Source organism: Labrus bergylta, chromosome 4, assembly GCF_963930695.1.
Source record: "Labrus bergylta chromosome 4, fLabBer1.1, whole genome shotgun sequence".
NCBI lineage: Eukaryota > Metazoa > Chordata > Actinopteri > Labriformes > Labridae > Labrus > Labrus bergylta.
The window spans coordinates 21,138,267-21,158,986 of record NC_089198.1 but is presented as its reverse complement, the minus strand read 5'-3'; the positions used below and the strand labels follow the sequence as shown (position 1 = coordinate 21,158,986).

Genomic DNA, 20,720 nt, shown 5'->3' with positions numbered 1-20,720 from the left:
GTCTAATAGGAACACAAACGGACTGTCACTTCTTTGTCACATGGGAGGGACACACATTCTTTCAAAAACACACACATACACACACACACACACACACACACAGACACACACACATGTTTCTGTCATTGTTTAAGTTAACTAACAAAAAGTAGACTGAATACATGCATCAAGTAAATCTGCTTTTTTTTCTCTTTTGCTAAAGATGAGGCAAATACAATTTACATGCAGGCCTTCATTTCTTTCCCTTCAATGTCTGTTTCTACCAAATAAGTTTTTTCTCATCCGCCAAGCATTGATGAATTTCAACTTGCATCTAAATTATTTTGTGCATTGCTGGAACTTAAAGGCCAAAAGTATGATTATCCCAAAATCAGTTTCATAAAGTTACTGGAAACAAATCCCAAAAATTAAAAGCCAGCCTTTGAGTCACTTCCTTTGTCTTGTGTATTGTGAAAATATCTGATTTTACTGTTTATATGCAGTTATAAAATCCCAGTGCACCAAAGACAGCAGCAGAGCAGTTTGTAATGTTTCTAGCAGACAGTATTGATCAGCCAACGGAGTCGTTGTGTTTTCTGTTTCTTGTAGACTCAGTCCATTGTCACGCTGCCCTCTGTTCCTGTCATGCATTCTTGTTTCTTTTCTAACCCAGTTAGTTTTGTTGTTTGTGTTAACTTTGAGACTAGGTTTGTTGAGCTCACCCACCTCTCAAACACACAGAAACATTAGATTTCTTTGTGATGTTTCGCAAATGTCATGTTTGACATCATCCAGCCCTACAGTCAAACCAACGTTTGTGCTGGCATCAAGGTGGCTGTCACATATTGTTTCAAAATGATTTTTCCGTATTGCAAGTCTTATTTTTTTTGCCTGTGTTGCCTAGTTTTGACCCACAACATCCTATCTGAAAGCCCCTCAACCACTTAACGCTTATCAAAACTAGCAAACAAAGCAAAGGCATCCACAACACCCTGTTTACCCCCCCTTTATTTATTTTTAGAATAAGTTCATATCATTTGTGTTGTCCAGCTGGGAGAAAGAGGAAAAAAAAGAAAAAAAAAAAAGAATCAAAGGGATCAATCAACAGGTTTTCTAGTACTTAGAAAACAATGTTTGCAATACTATTGTACATTAAAGACAATATATATGGTGTGGCAGAGGTTTTACTGGCTTGTTTTGAATTCTGGCATTAGGCTGGTTCATGGGCTGGTTTTTGGGCTGGCTTTATGAGCTGTTGGGCTGGTTCGGGGCTAGTTTTGATTGGCCATTGGGCTAGTTTTGTCATACAGACCTGGAAACTACAAGTTAGTTAATCTAGCTGACATTAAGCTTGAGATCTGGTCACAGATTTTGACCAAATTAAAATCCACCAATTATTCTGCTACCTATTACAGTACCAGAATTGAATGTGCCCAGAGCAATAGCCGCTTGCACACACACAGGACTTAACTAGGTCACTTGGGCTGTTTCTTTTAGTGTAGTATACTGTACATATAGTTGTTCAAGAACTTGCAAAAGTGCAAGTGAAACAATGTTTGTGTTCTTCTTGTAGAATGCATTGCAGCCCAAGCTGTTATTGCTACATGACATTGGCATCCCTGATCGGGGAATACACTACACTTCTCTGCTTAATTACTTGTGGAGTAAGCAACAAGGTTATGCAAATCACTTAATCAAATTTTCAGCCCTGAGATCTGACAAAACAGGTCCATGACCCACTCTCTTCCCCAGACCAGTGAGATATCCCGTACAGATTTTAAATTTGAACAGTGATTATCAGGAGTGTAGCAGGTGTCGCCAGGGTACATCCTGAGCTGCAGAACACCTATCATCATCACAGAGCTGCCAGTTGTTTAAACAGGATTATGATGAGAAGCTCTCAGTGTATTATCCATGAACACTGCTTTTCACGCAGTCTTTGCATACATATACACAGCTTTATTGTGCTTTATTGTGTGTATATGTATTACTTAACAAAACACATATGGGAGTTTGATTGGACTGTTTCCCCATACATTTATGATCTGATGCTCTACCTTATAATTCATTAATGCCCCTTTGCGACACAACAGATTTTTCATGTGGAATCATCAGACCATTATTCAGAGTCTCTTACCTGGACATTTGAGCTGCTTGACGTTGTCCCATTGTAATAGTGTGTGTTTGGATGAGGGATCAAAGATTTCTTATGTGTGGTTTGATGCTGATCTGACAGAGCACATCCTGGTTCAGTAGTGTCTCTTTAAAAAGATTTCCATAGTACAGAATTAAATTCATTACATTGAATGAATGAGAGAAGCTGTTTTGGGTTATAACAGCTTATCTACCAAACTAGATAATTTGGAGAGCGTCTACTATGGCAGAAAGAGGGAGGGGAATCTCAGAAACAAGTCGTAAAATGAAGGAGGACAGGATTCAAACAGCGGTGTAAAACAAGATATAAAATATATGGCACTGTTGTTTGAACACCAACCTTCTCCGTGATTTAGCTGGGGTTTTTTTTATCCTGCATTCATTAAACATCAGGAGGGGTCCCCCCTGCAGCTCCAGCCATGATTCGGAATCCACTGAACTACTGAAGATGAAGTGGGCGAGCATGCTGAAGAATATTTATCTCAGAATGAGTTGGTTTATTCTGACTGAGGTGTTTTGATTGAGCAGATTATCTTCTGTTTAGTGGAAGAATTAAAGACTCTGTGTCAACATACAAAAGCTATTGAAACAGGTGCAATAGATGAGAGGAGAAACATGACTGGATGACTGAAATAGCAGTGTAAGACTGTGCAAAGCTGAACTCAAGAGAAACTTAAAAAAAGGGAGAGATTCACAAGTAAGCAAGGGAAAAGAAAGACAAAGGTAAAAGCAGAGCAAAGAAAGTAGCAGCACACGCAGAGTGAAGACAGGAGGTGAGAGTGACAGCAGTGGAAGCCTTTGATCTCAGGTTTCTAATCAATGGGGATTATGGTCCTTGTGCCTGTGTCGGTCCTGATTATGGCAGCAGAGCCAGGGGACTGTGATGCATCCAGAAGAGGAGAAGGCAAATAGCTCCTTCTTCTTAAGAGATATGTCTTGCACAAGCCTGTCTGAGTGCATGCGATCACAAATCTTAGCTGTTAGACAGGATGTAAACATGCATACAGTAATGAGTGTGAGTGCAACTCCCAGTGTGTAAATCCTGGTCACACCCAAACATATTATGCAGAGACAGTGCAGAGATAGTGCAGTCACACACAGTCAACCAAAGTGCTACATAGTGACTCTAACATCCCAGCACTTTGGGAGAACGTCTTGACTATGTGGAGTAAACATTGTGAAAATACAGAAATCATTTGAAACACAACGATACTATAAACTGCAACGCAGGGACAGACAGACCCTGGAGAACTACTTGAAAACCTTTGAACGTGAATCCTTTCTTCTTTTTTTTTCTTTCATTCTTCTGCTCGACTGCAGACAGATTTCATCGAGTATGTCTTGGGAGTTAAGATGTCAGGATTTTTCATGACGTTTGCCCGAGACAGCTTTTGGTATATAATGGATTTTACATTTTGACTTTGTTTTTTTGGGCTCATAACAAACAACATTGTAAAGCTCACTTTATTATTGTTTTTATTACACTGGGTAGGATTGCCAACAGCATCATATTAAAGACCATAATAATATACCATAATAGAAAAAAGAAATATCAAAGCATTCAAACAGAACTGAACATACTCACATGAGAAGATTTTGGTTTCGTCCTGATTTAGGAAATTGGTTTCTGAACATTTTAAAGAGAAGTTGAACATTTTTTGGGGGGTTTTTGCATCCATGTTGCTACCCAGAGTGCAATTCTACCATCTAAATAGTAGCTTTAAGAGGTAAAAGCAGACCCGGAAAATACTTTTTTTTCTGACTGCACTACCAAACAATATTATCCATTTTTCTCCTCCAAACTCTAGTGTCAGGGAAATGTTTAATTAAGGCTTGACACATTAACTGTCCCTTTAAATATGCTTTTTCTTTATTTAAAGCTTTTCCTTTACTGTAGAGGATTTATTCCATTTCTGCTACCACCAGGTTAAAACCATTCCAGTAAAAATAGTCAGAGCAGTCTGTGACTGTGAAAGCTATCTGCTAACAAACTGAACCTTGGTATCTCTATCACCAAGCAATTCCTGGAACTGATACCATCACCATCTGATGTCCTGGTACAGAGATTCAGCCAAATTAACTATTCAGTCTGACCTTTCTACCCTCTACCCTCTGGAATTACCTTGAGTTAGAGTGATCAATATAGGATACGTTAACAGTCTGACCCCACCTCTTAATACTTAAACTTACCTTTAAAGATGATAGTAAGCCCTGAGTAATGCCTGGAAGACAAAAACAGTATTTAAAATCGTTGTTTAACAATAGTGTATTAACTAGGGTTGTCAAGACATTAGAATTATACACTTTTATACAATACTTTCAAACAATATATATGCTACAAAAAAAATCTAAAATGTTAAGGTGATTCTATCATCATTGAAAACGTGGTATCAAAAAAGATCAAAGTATCAACATTTTTGACAACCATAGTTTGTACATTTGTATTTCTTGGTTGTTTGCTTCACTGTAATCAACTCTTTGATACATTTGTCAAACAAACAAGGTTATGGCACAGCAAGTCGCACAGGAGCATGTCTCTGTAGGCTGTTATACAACTCTAATTGTAGAGAAAAATGCAGCTTTGGTGAAATGGCCATTCAAGCAAGTTGCATGAAAGAACAACAAAAATAGAAGCTGACCAACACAATGCAGTCAAAGAACTGGCTCTCCCCAAAGTAATTTTTTTAAAGACTCATCAGACAGTCTGTAGGGCTCTAATATAGAAAGTATGATAATCCACAATCATCTGTCTAGACTATGAAATGACCTGAGCAGCATTACCTCCAGAGCTCAAGCTGTGCTTGGACTCATAAGGGCTTATAACTCAGATATAGCTAGGCACTCGTCCAAGACGTGCCTTTAGGGTAATGAATAAGATTTTCAGATCGTTACTTCTTTGAACTGGTTGTCATTACACTAAGATCAAGTCAGGACTTCTACAAGAGCTAGCTTCCTGATAAGGACTGATGGATTCTTGGTATTTTTACAAAGTGGAAATGTAACATATCCATTGTCTTTTGAAACATCTTTTTGACATACCCTTGTAAAATGATTGAATGGAAGTTTTTTCTTGTCACTGTAACTTTGCTAAATGTTGCTTAGTGCTGTGCTCATGATGGATTAACATTGTGTTTTTGTAATAAAGCAAATAGTAAGCTGTACGTCTTGAGATAACATTTGTTATGAATTGGCGCCATACAAATATAGATTGATTGATTGATGATTGTCAAGAGACTCGACCAATGAGATTGGATGCCTTGAAATCTGGAGTGGAACTTTTCATATCCATTCAATGACCAATCTCTCTCTCTTCAGCTTGATCTGTAATGAAAGGCTCAGCAGGTTTTCATTACTTTGTGTAGTTTAATCAATAATACAAGCCCCACAAGTCCAATCATAGCTTTATCAATAATGTATTTTTTTTACCTGTTTGGCTCAACCTGACCTCACTCAATAATGGAGGTCCAACCAATATATCGGGGAAAAACCAAGTGCTATAATAAATTGACCTATTTTGGTAGCTTCAGGTAAAGATGGTTGTCATGTAACTTTTGATCATAATATGTATTTTATGGCAGTCAATGTTCAGTGTGCTAGCATTGGTATTATTGTTCTGGTTTGGTTTAAAGTACATGTATGTAACAATATTGTTGAAGAAAATCTTGATTAATGTGTCTTTTTTTAACCTCTTTAATTAGAGGACACGGAGAGCAAAGTAGATGAAGATTGTATGAGCCATTACCATACTTTATTAAAAGTGTACCAAAAGCAAGTGTTCATGTCAGGAGGAACACAAGCCAATAGTCATAATAATGCCCGTCAATAAAACATTATGTTGTTCAGGCTTTAGAATAAATACCTATTGAGGTTCTGTGCCATTGAGCTGTTTATTCGGTAATTGAATACAATCCCTCCTGAGCGCCCAGAGCACTTCTTCCCTCGCCCATCACAGCATTGAACAGACAGCAGCACAGAACAATTTGTCAATCCTTTTGATCCTCCCTAGCTGCTTTATCGTCTCAGCACAGCTTATGGTATTTGGATTGTTGCTGTTCCACTCACCTTATTACATAGAACAGAGAGATAGACATCCAGCACAGGTGGAAGGAGGACGACTCCTTTTTTTTCATCCCCATCTATTCCTATATTCAAAATGTACAGGAGCATGCATTGTCATTTCTTTCCGACGAGCAGCAGAAGCTTTTGAAAGGGGAAGATGAAAGGAGAGAAATGGCTTGCTGGAAAGAAGGGGAGACCAACAGACAACAACAGCTCATGAGGTGACAGAAGGTTTTTGAAGGTTTTTTTTGTTCATTTTCTGTTTTAGGTCATGACTGAGCAGACAAAAATGAGAGAAGATGAGGAGAGAATGCATGTCAAACTCCCTGACAGGCTGTTTGATGTGTTTCTATGAAGGTAGCAAAGAGGAGAGACAAATTGTGAAATAGATCTTTCTAAAAGCCTTATGTAAGTGTTTTGCCTCTCAGACTCCTAAGATAAAAATACATTTCTGTAAACTAGTATTGGGAGGAGAAAGTGGGGGTGAAGTGCAGCAAGGCGGAATCAAACTCACTGCAACAAGAACTTTAGCCTCTGAACAGGAGGTGCACACTCCATCCACTGAGATTAACTAGTGCCCCTTCAATGTTTTTGTTCAAAAAGAAAATCATTGGTGGATGTCGCTCACTCTCTCCAAAGCACTCTTCAACCCAGATTACAACCATAAACAAAATAAATCCGTTTGGTGTGGGGAAAAAAACTATTCCCCTAGCACTCTCGAGCTGCAAACGTGTGTCGTTTTGACAGCAAGATGAGCTACTTCTAACTTGTTTGCAGTGTTTAATAGAGCCGGACCGATTAATCGGCCAGCCGATAATATCGGCCGATATTGGCATAGCCAGTGACTATTGATATTGGCTAATCGCATTTATCGCAGATATTACTAGATTTATTCACCAGTCAAATAGCGTTTCATTTGAGTATCATTGTATTAAACTAGCAGTTCTAGTTCACCAGCAGAATGAGCTATATGGATTACAACGAGTATTATCACTCTCAAAGTATCAAGCGGTGTTGCACGTACTTGCGCAGTTACTTTCCAGTTGAGTGACCATCTCGTCTTCATTATATATCTTTTCCACAAGTGTTTTATAACTGCATTTAAGGGATCAATACAATACCTGTGTATATCTATAGCTATCTATTTCTACAGATTGATGTAAGATCTGAGAAAGATATCAGCTAATTTTTCTCTGTATGCTTTTTTCTCTGTCCCTAATATCGATATCGGACCCAAAAATTCCATATTGGTCTAGCCCTAGTGTTTAAACTTTAGGAGGTTCTTACCCTGAGCTGATTCACCTTCACATGACTCATCCCCTACCAAACGGACAGACAAAGTTAGTATATTCAGGAAAATTAAATCGCAGCTTAACTTTTAAAGTCTGCGTTTTTTTAATGATATTGGGCAGGGCTTCATGGCCTTCAAGCTGAGCGCCTGCTAATTTTTGTTCATGAGCTGAAAAGTCTTCACCTGCTTATATGACGCAGCTAAAAACGACAGTGTGTTGAGGCTTGATAAGCTTAAAAAAACGAAAGCTGTAAACTACGAAAACTTTGACAACCAATAGACATACATTACTATGGCAGGTGTTTGATATGAATTCTTAACAAATACAAAAATGAACAAATAGTGAATGCTTGTTGTTCAATGGTTAAATACAGTGTGTCTCAGAATATTTGAGTCTGAAAGTCGTAAAAGAACTAAACACTATGCAGTTTGGAGCAGAATTTAGACAATTAGATCAAAAGAAACCTCTTTTTTTGCACTACATCGGTTGTTAGTACCTTTTTGTGGTAAGCTACATTTGATTTAGTTAACTAATACTTTTAACCTTTGAACATTATATTCCTATTTTTCTCCTGAGGTTGAACTTTTCTTCCATTCTAAAGCAACCAGCAGGCAGCGCCGAAATGGAAAATGAGTTTGCTAAAAGCCTTGTATTGTGTCAGGACAGAATAGAAGAGCAGTGGGTATTCAGCTGCAGCAGACAGTGAGAGAAAGAAAAGATCCATTCACTTCCTCCTGACTCATAGTTGGTTGAATCTCAAAAAAGATTTAAGCATTTACCTTCAATGTCTGAATTTTTTAAGCGTCCTCTCACGCTCCATCATCCGTCAATCCTTCCCTGGCTCGCTCTGTTGCCTGGGCCCTTTTTCAAGAACCTGTCCACTTCAAGTCTCTTCTTCCAGCTTGTCGGTTTGTCCTTTTTATCCTGTTCTCTTATGTCCTGTTATTCTGTCCGTCTGAATGCATCTTTTGTTGGTTTTACTCTCTTCTAACCTTTTGTCACAGTTTAGATCTGCAAATCCAGCACTGTAAGTTTACTTTTCTAAAAAAATATACTAAGCTACTATAAATTCTTAAAAATGAAAATGTAAAGGTCACATATTATACTCGTTTTTTAAAAAGTCTCAGAGATTCTGTGAATTATCTTGAACTAAATCCACTCTGATGCTGTATTTTATCATCAGCCCTCAGTTTCAGCCCTGCTCAAATCAGGCTGTTTCTGTGTCTGTAGCTTTAAATGCAAATGAGCTGGGTTAGACCACGCCCCTCTGGGAAGCAATGTGGCTCATGCTTTCTCGCTCCATGACCTATTGTTTATGATGGAAAGGCAGACTCAGAGTGTAGAACCAACACCTAGCTGTGGGAGTGTCACCCACCTGGGGGGAGGGGTTACTTCCCTCTGTGATGTCATAAAGGGAAACTCTCCTAACGGCCTGTTTGGGCACACATTTTCAGAAAAATGGAGCAGGCAAAAGATGGAGAGGATGGACTTTTCTCATTTTGGGGGGAGAGAACATATATGCAAGGTGCTCATATCACACCTCTATCCTTCAAAATAAAACTCTTGACTACTGCCATAACTATTGATTGAACAGAATTGGCTCAGTACAGTGGCCATGTAAATATAATGAGAGAATTTGTTACATAAAAGAAAAGGTATGGTTCTGTGACATGTTTTTAAAACGTTGAACAAGACATTTTTCGGCACAGCCATTAGCCTTGGGCTACACAGACAGTATTTATTTTCATAGCATACTTTTATTTATTGTTGTTTTGGTCTTTAAAGGGCATAAACTGATGAACATATTAGGATAAAATAAAATATGCCAACTTTGCCTGTAGTGATCACTAATAAAATAATGTTATGCTTCATTTTTATATATTAATACCAACAGTATGAGTTTACCCTCCACATTATTTTTCCTGTTTCAATAACATGTTACTTCAAATAAAGCTGTAAATAAACAACCAACTTGCAGCTCAAATGATGATTACTGTATTGGTCCAATTATGAATGAAATATAAGATACCCCTCTCCCTTTTCAAGATTATTTTGGGTAAAAGACTTCGATTGGAAAATAATCTTGTTTACAAAAAACAATTTTATTTGATACAAATGATCACACAAACACGTTAAATAAACCAAAGTTGTTTTTTATTTTTTTAAACACATTTGAAATAGAATCATGCTTTCTTTATCCTTATATTTAATTGAAACATTTATATTAATTAATTAATTGATTCATTCAACCTTTTCCTTCGTCTGTACTGCATTGAGAACCGTTATATTTAAAACATTTTTTTATCATAACTCTGTCTTTGTTCAAGATGAGTGTCTCACCCTGGCACTGACTCTTGCCTCAGTTATGAGCGGTGATCAGAAAAGTGGCTCTGTCTATTGTTGTGAACATATATTGTCATCTATAAGTTGCTTTTATTCAGATATGTTTCAAGGGAAAAACCCATTTTATATTTTGATCCTTTAAAGCAGTATACTAAATGTTTATTCTGAAGGTCTATGAGTTACTTAAAATAATAAGATACAGTATGTAATGCATTTGGAAAAGAGACATACACTGTAGAATTAACCTGTAGGCATTAGAATATATATATTACCACAGTCCCTAATGGGAGGTATTTCACTTCATCTTGCTTTAGATACTGTATGTCCTAATTCAGTCTCTTCTCGCGAAAAACAAAAATAGTATTGCTACAAAAAAATCAATAAAAATATACTAATCCATAAATGCTTTTAGAAGATCAAATACTCTTTTGCACTTTTTTTACCGTGTGTTATCTCAGTGCTTCCTGTAAAAATGTGTTTACATCATCCTTGATAAATCAGATACAGTGTGCATGTAGTCATCAGGCAGCCTGAGGTTGTATTGTTTGTAGTACAATGCAATCAATTTCTTGGTCCCATCTTTTGCTATGAAACAGCCCTGAAACAGAAGAAAAGACTTGTGTAGCCCTCTGGCTGCGGGGGGAAGCCAATGAACAGAGCCCAATGGTCCTGAAAGACAAGGCAATTTGGCCAGAGTGATGGGAATAATGAGAAAAGCATCGTAATGTTGCCAGAGTCCAATTTACAAGGTGGAGAGAGAGTGACTGAAAGAGCTTTAAGAGAAACAGGGACAGAGAACAAATGAGAGGAACAAGTGAGGGAGGGAGAGAGAGAGAGAGAGAGAGAGAGCGAGAGGGAGAGAGAGAGGGAGAGAGAGAGAGGGGGAGAGAGAGAGAGAGGGAGAGAGAGAGAGAGAGGGGGAGGGAGAGAGAGAGAGAGGGAGAGAGAGAAAGGGAGGGAGAGAGTGCCCACGCAAGAAGGCCTAGTATTGGTTTTGTGTTCATGTTGAGGTGGCTGCACATTAACCTGTGCAAATAGAGGTTATGACTTTACTTCAATAGGGCGAGCAAGGAGGGGACAACAGGGCTCCTGCCAGAAAAAGAGAGAAAGAGAAAAAGCAACAAATTCAGCAGTAAGAACATTTAGTATTTCTATCTTTACCGTAAGTAGCTCTGGCCTCAGATCAACTGTAGATATGTCATTTTACAGGTTACTCTGGAAGAACTGATTTACCGTGCAGATTGATTGATAGGCTATTGAAAGGCTCTTTATGAAAAAGAAAATCCTTTAATGGTGAAGATAGGATAAAAAACCCTTGTCAAAAAGATCAAAGAAGATGGTGAAAATGCCAACTACCCATAATGGAAAAGGAGAGACCAGGAGAGAGCAAAAGTGATTTTCTCAAAAGATGTGAATAAGGAGACAAGAGAGTACAGGCACTGAAAAAATAAAGCACAGCAGTATAACGCTTTAGATCAGGAGCAAGATCTCAGCAGGTGGATCTTTCCATTTCCCTGCTACGGGTTCAGGTGTGAGCACTACATCCAGCCTGCAGCCTGTTTAACCACAAACAGTGCTTGATGCTTCCAGTTCAGAGTTCACAGTGTCATTCCAGTGGGGGGGGGGATGACACACAAACACTTGAAGGAATCTTGGTGTTCATGCGTTACTTTTAATGACAGCTGTCCTGTTCTATCGAAAAGGTATCCTTAAATTATGTCTTTTTCCTGATTTCCGACTCTATCCACTATCCTATCTCTACAATAACGGCAAAAAATGCCCAAAATGCCCCCCCGCCCCACTAATATAATGGTAGGGGAAACACTGCATTCTGATGGACTCGAGAGGCATTAGAGGTTACAGTTACATCTTCAGTGCAGACAGCTTGTTCTTACAAAGCCTTCTCAATTAACATGTTTACACCTGCTATCTAAGTGTGTTTAAAATGCATCATGAGTATGTGTTTGTGATTGTGTCTCTCTTCCCTGATCTGTACACAAAAACCACATTGCCTAAAACAACTTAATAAGCCTATACGAAAAACATGATAAAACTGAGTATTGAGACTAATCGCATCCATGTTCAAGCACAGTCTCACCGTCTGTCTTTCTACATTTCTACACACAATTGACTTGTAATGAAAAAATAGTACACTGACCTTTACTGATTCAACTTAGTGGCCAATTTGTCCTGTAGTTTGTTGATACACTACATTTATACATGTTGGGACTGATGTGACTGATGGTGTCCCACACCATAACCATATCTGGCCTGGGTGATTGGTGTGTTCACATCTGTAGTTTGAGCTTACACCTGTTAGTACCAGGTGTTAGGGCCACTCTCCTCCTAAAGGGGCTCTAAAAGGATAGTTACTTAAATGTTTTTTCCCAAGGTTGACGTTTCTGTGCTCACCAAGCCCCCCCCCCCCCCCCCCCCCCCCCAGTGGCTGCAGGGAAGAGAAAAGACCCCATACGCAGATTTCTACAGGGCAGACAGCAAGCACTTAGTAGAGAGGCAACAGTATAAAAAGCCCTGTGGCCATGCGAAGTGTGGGAACCACACACACGCATGCACACACACATACACACACGCACGCACACACACACACACACATGCAATGAGAGTTAATGAAGCTTTCCCTTGCATATCCCTTCCATAATCCAACGGGGATGCTAATCTCCTGTGGGTCCCCTAACTGCTAAAACACACAGATACACACACCTACACACACATTTATTGAGATATAGTCTGTGATCATGAGCGGTATGTGGGAGGGGAGGCATTGTGGCTGTGTCTCGTTTCATGATGCAGCTGGTTGGATTACAGAGACTCGTTTGGCTGGTTTTTCCTTCATCTTTGTTTTCTGTCACTTGAACCCACTCGTCTGTTTTGTTCATTATTAATTAAAGCTCCGTAATTATCATGTAACTCTCACTCCTGTCTGTAATTATAGTCATTTTGTTACACACTGTGCATGTTTTTTTCCATCTCTTGAGATTTTGCTTGTGTTTTTATAGATATATATTTTTTTAGCACCTCATCTGATTCCTCTGAAGTCCATTAGTTGCTCTTCAACGTGTTACTGCATTGAGCACAGAGTGTTTTAAGAACAAGGCCCACAGGTGCATTAACGTTGTGACCCATTGTGAATTCAGCCTTCCACTGAGCTTCTCTGAAGAGCAGAGCACAATTCCCTCGCACATGTCATGGCTCCTTTCATTCATCCTTGGTGAGAAAAATCATTGTGGATGATGGAGGGGGTAGTGCTCACTGCAGCTGTTAATACTGTTGTAATAATAACAAGCTGTCATCTTTTTGTTGCCTGCTACGAAGGAGATGTGAAAGACAACTTTTCACACCTCCGATAAAAAGTATGAGCGAGCTGTGCAGCCTGAGCAAAAGTTGAGCTGTGACTCAAAACAAAAATCTTTTGGAAAACGTAGCACAACTCATGTTTTGACTTTGTAGCCAGTAGTGGCATTAGTTTGTGTTGAAAAAGTAAATTTCAGTTTTATGAAAGACTCTCTTTTTACTACCCTGAATATTACTACCCAAGTACTGAGACAACTGGATTGGACTAATGTTTTCTTCATTACCAAAGGGCTTCATTTTCTGTAGAAATGTAGATAAACTCTACATCAGAACTTAAATGATCCACTTTGACATCCCAAATGATTAAGTGAACTATGTATTAAAGCCTCTAGTTTAGCATTTTAAACGACAACCTGACAAGACGGAGGGATACGCATCATTACACCTACTGCTGAGAGTTTGCTGTGATATGACGACGTGTCTATCCTTTAGCGTTTTTTTAAGTCATAAACTCATTGAAAACATTTGTACTGATATAATAAGTCAAGTGCAAGGATTGGTCGTGTATGGAACATTCAGTGCACGACCACACAGTGACGCAGTCGCTAGAAAAGCTTTGCTAGCTAAAGTTGTGGTACAGCGCGCGCTCCCAGCATTTTTGTGGCTAGCTAGACACTGTGTCTCTGTGTTATCGGACCCTTATTCAACCATAGAGGTTGCCCCCTGCTGGACATTACAGAGATTGCAGGTTTAAGGCACGTCCACATTGGCTTCACTTTTCATACCCGGAGGCTGCATGAACTTCCTTAATACAGTCAGTGTTAAAACAGATAAAATTATCATTTAACGGCCAGAATGCCGCACTGGATAACAAGTTCCTTTGTTATGATAATTAATGTGAAAACGTCATTTTTTTAAATTTTGAGTTGATCCCACGTATCAAAAACACTAATCAGAGCACTTAACACATGTTTATCCATGGCTTAAACTAGTCCCAAACAAATACAACATTCACTTCTCTCCAAAGTTACAAATGATTAAATCTGGTTCACAACTTAAATAAAAATTAAAAACCAGTTCATGTTCTTTTTAACTTTACTTTATCATACAATTTCTTTATAAATGGACATCAGCAAGTACAGGAAGGACAATGACATTGGTGTCTCTTTAAAACAATTAAAAATGTCTTCACATCCTTAAGAACATGTTGCCACTATGTGCCTCCTCCACACTTATTCTGGGTGAAAGTCACAACACAAACCACACTGGGATGGAGTTATTAAAATAAACATTTTACGTCTGAAGACATACAGTCACAGCTACTTTATGAGGTAAACTTGGTAATTCAAACTGCCAGCTCCTCTTAACAGTGAATAATGTGACTGCAGTGGAATATGTTTAGTATGCAGACAGGGTCAGGAAGTTCAGTAAGTGCTGGAGTAAAGATTAAAATTAGAGATTTGTCGGCTTTATGCAGAGTTGCTGATATTGCGACAGTACAGGGTATTGACTTTGCGGTGAATATAGTGACCATGTGGTTGGTGGCAGCTTTTTTATTTATTTACTTTTTATACAAAAACAACAACTTCTCAAGGAGAAAGGTCAGAGGAAAACAGCTGGGGAGAAGAAACACAATAAGGGACACTTTGTTATGCACCTCAGGATAATTCAAGAAATCTGACACTGACATCAAATGTTCAGTCAGATGTAAGATAGTAAAGCCGAACTGTGAAAATACAAATCCCCCAGAGTATCCACAGCACCTTGTTGAATGAATGCCTTAAAGAACATGATGTTTCATGGAGAAAAGACCAGTCCTATCCTTTATCACAGAAGTATTCTTTAATTTTAATAAATGTATCCTTTATTGATCCCGCGAGGGGAAATTCAATTTTTACACTCTGTCTAATGAACATGAACACACACATAGGCTGAAATACACTCACATACACAAACAGGATCCTATGGACATGCATTAATGGAAAGGTCTCAGAGTGAGGGGGTTACCCACAGCGAGCGCTCCAGAGCAGTTTTGGGGTTTGGTACCTTGCTCAAGGGCATCTCGGCAGTGCTCAGGAAGTGGGCTGGCACCTCTCCAGCTACCAGATTAACTTCTGGACTTGGTCCGTGCCGGGACTTGAATCGGCGACCCTCCGATTCCCAACCCAAGTCCCTACAGACTGAGCTACTGCCGCCCCATTATAGTGTTTACAGAGTTTATGTCAGGGTCAAAAAGGCCAACATTAATACCACATAAGAAGAATGAGTATGTCTTTTAAACAGGATATGTTCACAAGCGTGGGCATTGCTAGATAAAGCCACACAGCTGCAATAAACCCCTTTTCAGTGCGAGCTTTGACCTGGTGTTTGAAACCACAAATCCCAGTCATCCCTAAAGTGAAATTTTCATTTATAGGTCCTATTAAGCAAAATCAAATGGGCTGAGGTCATATTAGTAGAGCTAAAAAAAGGGGTGTGGTTCCCTTTTATGCTCATTCAAGAGTCTATGCATGTAGTCCTTATGGTGAGTTCCGCTCCTTTTGGCAACTGGCTATCCACCCGGGCGTTGTACCAAATCTTGAGCATTTGGTCAGAAGAAGCAGGCCACATCTGATACATAAAAGTTTGTACCCCAGCTTTTTCAAGGATGTGGACCCCAGAGAAAATCTGTCTTGGAAAGATGACACACCAAGGCTAGCTAGTAGCTAGAGTAGCTTGAAAGAAGGATATGGGACAAGACTACATTTTTGTTGTTGTCTTTAATACCAACTTTTTTTTGGTTCATGTTCAGTCATTTTTTCTCTATACTATGCATGTCTTTATTTATTTATTTATGTATTAATAAGATATGACAGTTGAAGAAAAAGACAGGAAATGTGGTGTAGAGGGGACGTGATGACATGCAAATGGTTCTGATTTGGAGTTGAAGCATTGCAACAAAGACTGTAGCCTCTGTAGATGGCTTTACTGCTCTACCAACTGAGCTAAACCAGCACCCCCAGGCTGTATATTTCTTGTTTTACTTTACAATGTTTCTTAAATTAAAAGGAAAAATTAAAACAAATTAAGAGTATAATTATCTTACCAAAAACTATAAAAAACATTTTTATCTTGGAACATTTTTGAATATCAACTGAATACAAAGTGAGAGTCGGGGTATTTAGACAGGAAGATATGCATAATCTGCCACAGATAGTACCTGTGCAAGGGGCAAATACATCAAATTCTAGTGCTAACCCAGAAACCCCCCCCAGCACCAAGTCACTGAGCATCATGGAGAGGGACAGTTCAGGCCGGTGGCAGCCAACTGAAAGAGGTGGCTAAAGCTTCTGCGTGCATTGCCAGATACAGCTGTGAAAACAGACATGAATGCCTTAAAGCTGCTGTTATGCAATATCTGGTTGTCAAATGGTTCCATTTAGATTATTTTTATAGCATTATAAAAGCACAATGTGCTGTGGATTTTGCACACACAAAGAAGGCAAATGTATTTTCATATGGTACTTTTGTATGCCATCCTGAATACTGCAGTTTTTCCCTTCAGCCTCCTGTGTTTCTCTTGATGCTTTTGTTCTGTTGTTCTTCAGTCGTGTCAACTGTCACAGCAATATTGTCAATAAAAATGTCCAAATCACAGAATTTAAATTCCTATTCTCTCCCACTGAACTGAAGCTTCGTATTTTTGTTTTCATACTGAATGTGTTCCTACTTGCTCCTTCTATTTTCCTCCCTTTGCTTGGGTGTAAATATCAAAAACATTCCTGCGGGCATGGTGTGTGTTTCGGAGTTTGCTCCAGTAGCATTACTGCTCATTTTGTACCTTGAGGGATATTTGCAAGAGATGAGACACAAATGTATTGGTATTAGTTTGTAAATGTTTTTATGACTCGAGGGGCCTTAGTAAGAAGGAAGTATTTTAATATTATTGCTTTTCTAACAGCTAATGTAAACTGTTTCTTTCAATATCTGACATTGACTTTGTTTACAGAGGATATGTAGGGAGGCTGAGCTACAGCTACATTTACATTAATGACAGACACTTGAGTCCTTCAAATACTTTTCTTTACTATTTCAGTCAGGGCAGACACGTGAATGAAGAGCAGAATATTTATTGAATAAAGTATATAACAATATGATGATGTGGTTTGACAGAATATCTTGGGTGCTTGGACTGTAACGAGTGACTTGTGATCGGCTGATGACTGCTTTGAGGGGGGGACACTCACACTGATGATTCTGTATGGACTGGGCGGTGATGCGGAGGTGGAGGGGGCACCCGTTATGGCAGTATGAAGGAACTAAAGGCAGATTGAAAAAAGAAAGCATGAAGGTGATAGGCTAACGATAGGCTAACGATGAGGGTGAGAAACCACGCGATTGGGTCAACGAGACCAGCTGAAGAGACAGCTGTTTTCCCTATGACAGCCCTATGAAAGTGTGAATTAGCATGCGATAAAGACATGAGTACGAAATAATCAACATCTGTGAATGCAAAGTATAATCTTCCAGCTGAACGTAAGCTAGAGCCTGATATAACCAAGTAAGTTATTTTTCAATGAGCCCTAGCTTGTCCAAAGTCCAGCACCATGTCTGTATGCTGTGTGAGAGATAATAATAAAGATGTTTTCAAGCCTCCGTAGAAATTGGATTAGTATCTCAGTGTAATGACACTGTGCATTTTCAAATTCACTTCTCTTCTCATATGGACTCGCCTGCCAGGAAACCACATTGTGGATAAAAGAGAAAGATATTTTCAAAGATTCAGGACAAAAAAGCAAAAGCTCACCTCCCAGAGAAATATAATCTAACAGAGATGAAAAAAGTTAAGGCAGACAAGATCAAAGTGATTTATTTTTTAACATCAAACTTTTAAGCATGCTGGTTCTTGTGATTCATTTTACAGTTTTGATATTTTTGCAGAGCGGCCTCCTTTGTGTGAGCTCAGTGTTATACCCTTTTTTCTTTGCATAAAGGGCCCTGATGGTTTTTTATTATAATTGGAACAGGCAGTTTCATTTCAGCCCCACAGGGGGTGAACTCATCCAATTTCTCTCAAGAAAAACACCAGGTAATTCAAAAAAGTGTCTGCATTGTTTCAGAGGATTCTCTGACAGTCATTAAATCTATATTAAGTCTATGTGCATTATATTAGAGTGTTAATACGCTGGGGACATGAACTGGTAGACATTGCTTCTTTCTATTTACACATTTAAAAGTGTTTCTAAATTGAGAGGCCACTTGCTGACAGGTCTAATTACCATCAATGCAGAAGAGAATAAAAGGATGAATCACTTGATACATGATGACACATGGGTTTTGTTCTCATGTGTGCTTCCTTCTGCATGTTTGTGGTTATAAATCTATGCACGTGACGATTTGAAGGTGTGTGCATCAGTGCATTTGGGTTTAAAGGTTTGGTGTGTTCTCGCTCCTAAAAATAAAACGAATAAATGAAGCCAGTTTTTAGTGCCTGCAGCATGTGGATCTCTTCACTCTGAGTGAGAAAGTCTGTCTTTAATTGAGCCTCCATGAAAAACCTTCTCTCCCTGTGCATGGAAATGCTCGTGGGCATCAGCGTGCACCGTGACCTAATGACTAAAGTATAATCCTGTGACTTTGAACCTCTTTCAACTTTTATCACTTCCAGTGTAAGACTATGTATAGGGCTGTGTGGTTGTATGGGCCTATATTTGGTACATGTTTAAAAGCAGCATGCCCTACAGCAGGAGGCCTTTATCTCGTGTCTATAGTGAGATAAAAAAGATTGCATGACACTTTTATCTCGTGTTTCATCTATTCTTACCTCTGTGTCTTTTTCATTTGGACAAGATAAGAAAAAATGATTTTGGCCCTGATAGTGGCTAATGTTATCAGATATCGTTTAGGTTAATGCACATGCGACAGTGTTAGCCAAAGAGCTATAATTTAACTGTAGGGTGGCGAGATGTTTAAGATGAAATTTAAATGACTACAAAAGCAAAATGTGAAATTAGATATGATGCCATTTTTAGCATGCACATCAACTAATAAGTAAGAAGAAAGAGCTTGAGTCGCAGGGAAGTGAAATAAATGTCATGTTTAGTTGACAATAATTCTCAACGCAAGATGCATTTAGTAGCTGTTCTTGAGCTTTCAGTGGTCGTCCCTCAAATCTCCATCAAATGATATCAAACGACAAAATACTCTGTACTGTTAAAAGAATCCCTTATCGAACATTACCCAAGAAATCAAAATGTAATTGACTATTAATCCTTTGTAGTTTTATGATGTCATGTGCTTTCTATGCTGACAAGTTTTTCAACGTATATCGTAATTATCATTCAGAGCCTTTTTTTTTTGTATTCTCATATTCCATTGAGTTTGTGTCAGTAACTTTCTGTCTCATATTCTTTTGTTTACCGTAGCTGTGTGAAGTTTGCCTATCGTGACTCATTGTATGAATGTGCAAAATGTAATGTCACAATGCTGACTGTGAACCCCAGAAAGATTCGCTTCAAGCTTATTCTGAAGCTAATGGCAAACAGTCAGCAGATGGCTGATTTGTTAGCTAAACATGTGAATTTAAGTTCCAGATCAATGTAATTTCCTCTCATCCATTCTAATCTGCATTATTGATGCTATTTTGTATTACAGATTCACCAACACACCGTTTGTCTACAAGAGAGCAACCACACTAATGAATTTGAACAAATAATGATCTTAACAGAAGAGATCTTGTTGTAACTGTAAAGTAGTCTATAATATCTTCTGAAGAAAATATAGGGCAATTAATGTCATTTTCATTTATTAGCATTACCTACAGAGTCTGAAGTTAGTGCACAGCAGGTCAGCTGTTAATGTAATTCGTCTTCAGGCAAACACAAGGTTTCCAATTAGACCTGTAAACTATATGAACATGAACTCCATTTAAAAATGAGTTTTTCATTGAAGGGTGTTTCTCCATTAATTTTAATTTGTTAAGGAATCACATTATTCTTCCCAGAAAATCTTAAAGATTAAAGATGTATTATAATTCAGTGGATTGTTCTGCAATCAACTGGTTTTGCATTAAAAAACAAATGGGGACCTTGACTTTGTTATCGAATCTTATCGGTTGGACGTGAGTATAAAACATATTTCACACCAATAGTTGATCCTGAGAAGAGTTTTCCATCATGTTTGTTACATGAAGTGAAACATACATGTAGTGCCATTAATCACCATCACTTCTTTAGAAGCATGTGATCCATCTACTGAAGCAAGCCAAAGGGACACTTCTTTAACTAATGACTGTGAACAAGACGGTTCCAGTTGGCTTTTCTCGCTCTTTCATCATCTGCATGCTTTTCGTTTGTTTGCTGAATTCACCGGCTAAACGGCTCGTGTCGTGTCAAACAGCAGCTGCATGCTTCAGAGGAGCTTTTAGTAGAACATTTGCCATCTCTTCAGCATATATAGGAGGCGGTATCAGGAGTCGATTCCAGCAAGGCCAGTGCCATTTTTTAAAGCATTAGCGGCGCTGTCTGAAGCGAGGCACGCTGTAGATTATAACATATGACTGCCTATCTTTCCCCTATGGGTCTTTTATGATATACTATATGT

At 38.7% G+C, this 20,720-nt stretch overlaps 1 protein-coding gene across 4 annotated transcripts in view; it reads left to right on the top strand.

The window, feature by feature from the left end:
• Positions 1–20,720, top strand: part of tnr (tenascin R (restrictin, janusin)) — a 161,962-nt gene that overhangs the window by 70,810 nt on the left and 70,432 nt on the right. The gene's annotated exons all lie outside the window — the stretch shown is intronic.